Source organism: Lactuca virosa, chromosome 5 (genome assembly GCF_052849685.1).
Source record: "Lactuca virosa cultivar CGN04683 chromosome 5, Lactuca_virosa_CGN04683_v6, whole genome shotgun sequence".
Classification (NCBI taxonomy): domain Eukaryota; kingdom Viridiplantae; phylum Streptophyta; class Magnoliopsida; order Asterales; family Asteraceae; genus Lactuca; species Lactuca virosa.
This window is the reverse complement of record NC_136430.1, coordinates 68502718-68509994: the sequence shown is the minus strand read 5'-3', so window position 1 is coordinate 68509994 and position 7277 is coordinate 68502718.

Here is a 7277-nt window from a genome sequence, read left to right as displayed (position 1 = left end):
TCGTGAATAGGGTTTGGAGGTGACGGAGGCTGGAGTGAAAGCCACTTATGGTGTTTAAATTGGATGCAAATCCTAAAAATTTGGGTTTCACTCTGGTAGTCCTACTCTTCGAGTCGGGGCTCCCCAACTCGTCGAGTAGACTTTGCCATCCGCATCTAAAACCATTCCTACTCGACGAGTTTGGGGTTCCAACTCGTCTAGTCCCTTCATAAACATAAATAAACTTATTTAAAATGCATACCAGGAATCCGGGCGTTACAAATCTCCCCTACTTATTTTAGACTTCGTCCTTGAAGTATGTTGCACCTGAAAATAGCTCGAGGTAATTCTCTCTCATCTTATCCTCCGGTTTCCAAGTCCACTCCGAACCCTTGCGGTGCTACCGTTGCACCTTCACCAACTCCACCCTCTTGTTCCTCAGATCCTTCGACTTCCTGTCGAGGATAGATACCGGTCGCTCGATGTAGTTTAGGCTGTCATCCACCTGAATGTCCTCTAAGGAACCACTACAGAGTCATCTACCAAACACTTCTGCAGCTGGGGGAGTGAAAGGTGTTATGAATCTGACTAAGCTTGGCTGGCAGATCTAACCGGTATGCAACCTTCCCCACCAGGGCCATAACTGTGAAAGGTCTGATGTACCTGGGGCCTAAATTGCCTTGTTTCCTGAACTAGATGACACCATTCCATGGTGACACCTTCAGGAGGACCATATCCCTGACCTGGAACTCCAAGTCCGATCGGCGTCTATCGACGTAGCTCTTCTTTCTGCTCTGCGCAGTCTAGAGTTTGCTTCGGACCTGTTGGATCCTTTCCGTCGTCTTGAGTACCACTGAGGTACTCCCCATGACCCTCTATCCAACCTCACCCTAACATATTGGGGTTATGAACTTCCTCCCGTATAACATTTAAAAGGGAGGACGGTCAATACTCGTGTGGTAGCTATTATTGTAGGAAAACTCAGCCAAAGGAAGGTAAGTATCCCAGCTACCACCGATGTCTGGAACGCACGCCCGCAGCATGTCCTCCAAGGTATGGATGGTCTGCTCGCTCTAACCATCAGTATGCCAGTGAAAAGCCATGCTAAAGTCCAGACGAGTCCCCAACTTGTCATGAAATCTCTTCCAAAATCTGGAAGTGAACCGCACATCTCGGTCTAAAATCACTGCAACTGCCACCCCGTGTCGAGCTACTATCTCCCGGATGTAAATGTCAGCCACCTTCTCAGCTGAAATGCTCTCCTGGATCGGAATAAAATGGGCACTCTTGGTTAACCGATCCACAATGACCCAAATCAAATCCACTCCCAGTGCGGTCCTGGGAAGCTTCATGATCAAATCCATAGTAATATCCTCCCACTTCCATACAAGGATGTCCAATGGTTGCGTTATGCCATGAGGTCTCTGATGCTCCGCCTTGACCTTCCTGCAGGTCAGGCATCGCTCGACGTACCAGGCTACATCCTGCTTCATGCAGGGCCACCATTAATTAGGACGAGGATATGTGTACATCTTTATTGCCCCAGGATGGATAAAAAAACCTAGATTTGTGTGCCTCCTCCATCAGAACCTAGCGCACACCTACATGATATGGGAACCACACCCTACGGTGTAGTGTCAACTGTTGGATTAATGTCTAAGTCCATAACTATAATTGGTAAGACTTGACCCGACCCGGCATGGTCCATTTGGGTTGCATGGCATCGGGACAATTGGATAGACAAGATGAGGAAAAAGGATACTAGTGATTTATATTAATATATTATAAGTTCTAATATATTAATATATACTCATATTATTTAACTAGTATTGATCAAGAATTAATTTATAATTAAGTGATCAAAAAGGAACTAATTAAATATGGACTCTTAGATATATATGTGTGATGGGCCAAGTTCATTTAGGTTGGGCTGATCTTTCATGGATAGTCCATGGAGTGTTTAACCCATGGATCATATGAAATGAAAGGTAATGGGTATTAGGGTTTAAGCTTAATCTCCAGAATATATAAAGATGTCCTTGGTTGGTGAAATTGGCACTAGTGTGTGTACACAAAAGGGCAAGGCCGATTTCACTAGAGAGAACCAAAGTATCCTTATTCTCAAGGTTATTCTAAGTGTTCATGGTGTTGTGTGAACCATTTGAGGTGTCACACTTGGGGCACTAGGCACTCAAGCTTCAGGAAGACAAGATTACAACAAAGAGGTATGTATTCTAACTTGTTACATTATTATGTATCAATATTTTGGTATGGTAGTTAGGATAATACCTTGGATATTCATATTTGTATGTATAATAAAGAAAACATAGATCCAAGGTATTTAGGGTTGCATATACACTTAGGAGTGTTAGAATGCTCAAAACCCAACAGTGGTATCAGAGACATGGGTTGTTTTCTGTTATATTCATGCAAATGTTTCATTTTCAAAGTTGAAAAAAAAAAAAGAAAAAAACATGAAGTTTTTCAAATTTTAAGATAATTACTTGTTTTGTGAAAAACTAATTATTTGTAAAATTTGAATCATTTGCTATATGAGTTGAATTAGGTCAAATTTAGTAAAAGATAAAATGATATGATTATTTTATTAGTTTTAAAACTTTGATCTAAATGTTTTAAGGAGTTACAAATTTTGTCATAAAATTTTGGAGCTCAAAAGTTTTTTTTAAAGTTGTGATCTTAAGTGTTTTGAAACCTCCATAAGTTATGGATATGAAAAGGTTTAAAAAAAGAAAAAAAAATGATTTAAAGTTTTTATGGAGTTACAAAATTTGGTGTTAATGTTTTAAAGAATTCCATAACTTATTCTTAAGTTATGGAACATGAAAAGTTTCATCATAAAACAAGCATTTAAGTCCATAAGTTATGGATTACCAAAAGTTTTATGTTTCCTTGATTTATGAGTTAGTTTAGATTAATGGAGAAAACAAAATTTGTGTTTTAGTTGTTTTCAATCCTAATTAATCTAGAGGTAGTTCATAAAATGTGTTTTTGTAACTTGTCCTCAAGTTACATAAAAGGTCACATATATGAATCTTAAAACTCATAAAAGTGTCATAGGTTACATAAAAAAATGAAGAGTCTTTTGCATTAAATAGTATTATGACTCCATAACTTGTCCTCAAGTTATGGATGTCCAAGAGTCTCTTCATTAAAATTTTTAAAGCTTTAATTAAAACTCATAAGTTATGAAAATCCAAGAGTTTTGAATAGTTTCAAAAACATGCCCTCAAGTTTTGGAATATGAAAAGTTTTCTCTAATGAATACTTTAATTCCAAGTTAAGCCCTTAGAATTGTAAAAGATAAAATTAAACCCTTATACTTTATAATATTATAAGTTAATAATATTTATATATATGTATAAGAGCAAGTCGTCTTACCATTAGTAGGCCTCATTCACGAAGCCGGTCTATAAGGGGGTATAAGGTTACTGCCTATAAAATGGCAGTTTAATGGGTGTCCACTCTCACCCACCGCTTCCTTGACTGGTGGAGGGTCGTTAGCCGAATAGGTTGGACAAGGACTATAATTCTCCTTTCATTAATGATAAATATAAAGTAACTAAAATGTTTTTATAATTCTCAATCTTAGTTACTTTAGGAAAATGTGAATAAGGTGCTAATCCATGAAATTACACTTTGCACTTTGTTTAAGTCGGTTAGTGGAGCGTGTGTGGTTAACCGGCACACTAACTCGTATTTAACAAGGTAGGCAAAGGGTAACTTAGTGTTTATCATAGCATCGGTGGAGCGTGTATGGTTAACCGGCACATCGATTGAGGGGTAAATATTAAGGGTACCAAGTATATTTGCATGGTTATTCACACCATGTTTTGTGATCCTCGGCATCCCAGTCACAAAACCTGAAGGGCACACTCGAGATCGAAACATGCTTTTGAAAAGTTCAGTGAATCTCAAAAGAATCTAGGAGTTTCAAAACCAATTGAAACATAATAATACATTTCGTTTATCTTGGTGGAAATTGGTGAATCGTCATTCACCTACCTTCAAATATTTTATAGCTTGGATTACGGCATCCCTCTACCAAGTTATAAAATAGTTTGCTGGGTCCTAGCCTTAATATTTCATATTGGGTGTTATATTAAGGACTTTAGATCAACTATCTTGAATATCTCCCAAAAAGATGGCTGGTTCAGACATCTATGATCCTCCCAAATCTCTTGGAACTTCACTTCCTCCACCTCCTCCAATTATTCTCCCTAACCCACTAGTTCAAGGTCACTCAAGCCCTATTGGCAAGCAAGGTCTATGTGTGATCGCATCTTGGAGATGAAGTCACATATTGACAAGCCGGTAGATTTGGGTGTTAAACTCTTGAGAAAGTTGGTGGTTCAATCACTTTCTAAGTCACATAGTGAATTCCTTTGGGACTACTATGAAGCAGACTATGACATGAACCTTAATGATCTTATCTATTTTCTTGGTGCTGCTGAATCAGCAATAATTTGGAGCACTGGGAGAGCAAATTTGATTAGTATATCAACTTCCCAAACTACCATGGACATTGACAATGGTAACATTGGACATCTAGAAAAGCCTTCTCTTCCCAAGGAAAGGGATTAACCATAGTCAACTAGGTTGACCAAATGGTAAAGAGAAAGGCTAAGTCTGCGATAGTCCCATGTACCATTCCCAAAGAGTCCCTATGTTTCTCTTGCCAAAGGAAGGGGCATTGATTGCGAAGCAGCCTATTTACCTGAAAGATCATAAGGTTGATCAAGTCAAGAAGATTGACTCTACTTCAGGTAAAGTCCACTATCTAACTCTGTTAAGTTTCTATTTTGAGATTCTTGTTACATGATGTGACTTGGTCACATGTTGATGTTTTAAGAAATAAAGAAAAGTGAAGAAACTTAAAGGAAGTATATGCTGATTCTGATCGCGAAGATGGATCTCGATCGCATGGTTCTGTGATCAGAATTTTGAGTTGTTGCTTAGGGGTTATGATATATTGCTTAGGAATAGATAACAACAAAGTTTTTCATGTGCTTTTGCACTGTAAGGATAGTTTTTCCGCAAAGTTTTTAAAATAAAAGAAAAAAAAATTTGATTTTATTTATTTTAAAATATCCGCACAATGGCATTTGTGAAAAGGAAAACAATTGTTGTTTATATGATTCCATTAATAGCAAGAGTGGAAATATGAATTTGATTCTTTCATTTGTGGTAGTGTCTAAATTTTCCAAATAAGGAAAGATTCTCATCACCCAAGTTTCAGTTGGATAGAAACTTGGAATCGTGCAAGTTGTATAGTATGATGAATGAGAACTTTCAAGCATTGGAAAATTAAGACTAATTACTTGTTCACATGGATGTGTGAGTCAAGTAAAGGACTAAGGGATCGAGTACACATTCTTGTGCACTGATCAAGCCCACCACAAATGTAACTTGATATGGGAACCACACCCTACGGTGTATTGTTAGCTGTTGGATTAATGTTTAAGTCCATAACTATAATTGGTAAGACTTGACCCGACCCGGCATGGTCCATTTGGTTTGCATGGCATCGGGACAATTGGATAGACAAGATGAGGAAAAAGGATACTAGTGATTTATATTAATATATTATAAGTTCTAATATATTAATATATAATCATACTATTTAATTAGTATTGATCAAGAATTAATTTATAATTAAGTGATCAAAAAGGAACTAATTAAATATGGACTCTTAGATATATATGTGTGATGGGCCAAGTTCATTTAGGTTGGGTTAAGCTTTCATGGATAGTCCATGGAGTGTTTAACCCATGGATCATATGAAATGAAAGGTCATCGGTATTAGGGTTTAACCCTAATCTCCACACTATATAAAGATGTCCTTGGTTGGTGAAATTGGCACTAGTGTGTGTACACAAAAGGGCAAGGCCGATTTCAGTAGAGAGAACCAAAGTATCCTTATTCTCAAGGTTATTCCAAGTGTTCATGGTGTTGTGTGAACCATTTGAGGTGTCACACTTGGGGCACTAGGCACTCAAGCTTCATGAAGACAAGATTACAACAAAGAGGTATGTATTCTAACTTGTTACACTACTATGTATCAATATTTTGGTATGCTAGTTAGGATAATACCTTGGATATTCATATTTATATGTATAATAAAGAAAACATAGATCCAAGGTATTTAGGGTTGCATGTACACTTAGGAGTGTTAGAATGCTCAAAACCCAACATCAACAACCCACAGCTGTCATGGTCAACGGAGGTAACCTGACCCACAATACGCTCAATCTTCCGATGTTCCTCCTTCACAACCTCCTGTTGGGCCTCTCGGATCTGCTCTAACAACGGAGTCACCACTGTCATCCTCAGGTAGATGTCTCTGATCGGGGCTACGAAAGCCTTGTGGCTAAGTGTATCAACCACTACATTGGCCTTCCCCGGGTGGTAGAGGATCTCACAGTCGTAATCCTTCACCACATCTAGCCACGGACGCTGCCTCACGTTCAGATTGGGCTGATCCATGAGGTACCTCAAACTCTTGTGATCCGTGTAAATGGTACAACAGACCCCATAAAGGTAGTTTCGCCAAATATTGAGGGCGAGAAAACCACCCCCAACTCCAGATCATGCATCGGGTAGTTCGCCTCATGAGGCTTCACCTGGCTCGAGGCGTAGGCAATGACGTTCCCTCTCTGCATCAACACTGTGCCCAAACCTAAAATGAACGCATGGTAATACACTAAAAAATCCTCCACGCCCTCTGGAAGGGTTTAGATCGGCGCCTCGCACAGCCTCTGTCTCAATGTCCCGAACGCCACCTACTACTCAGGCCCTCAACAAAAGGCACTTACTTCTTGGTTAGTCGGGTCAATGGGACAGCCATCTTGGAGAAATCCTAGATGAATCTCCAATAGTATCCTTCTAAACCTAGGAAACTTCGAATCTCAGATGGAGACTTCGGAACCTCCCATCTCATCACGGCCTCCACCTTGGCCGGGTCAACCAAAATACCATGTTGGTTGACAAGGTGCCCCAGAAAATGCACCTCGTGCAACCAGAACTCACACTTGGAGAACTTGGCGTAAAATCTCTCCCTCCTCAGGGTATCCAACACCTCTCGCAAGTGCTCCTCGTGCTGCTCCTACGTCTTGGAATAAACCAAGATGTCATTGATGAAGACTATCACCGACCTGTCCAACATCGGTCTGCATACGCGGTTCATGAGGTCCATGAACGCGGCAGGAGCATTGGTGAACCCAAATGACATCACCACGAACTCGTAATGACCATAATGAGTCCAGAAAGCAGTCTTTTGT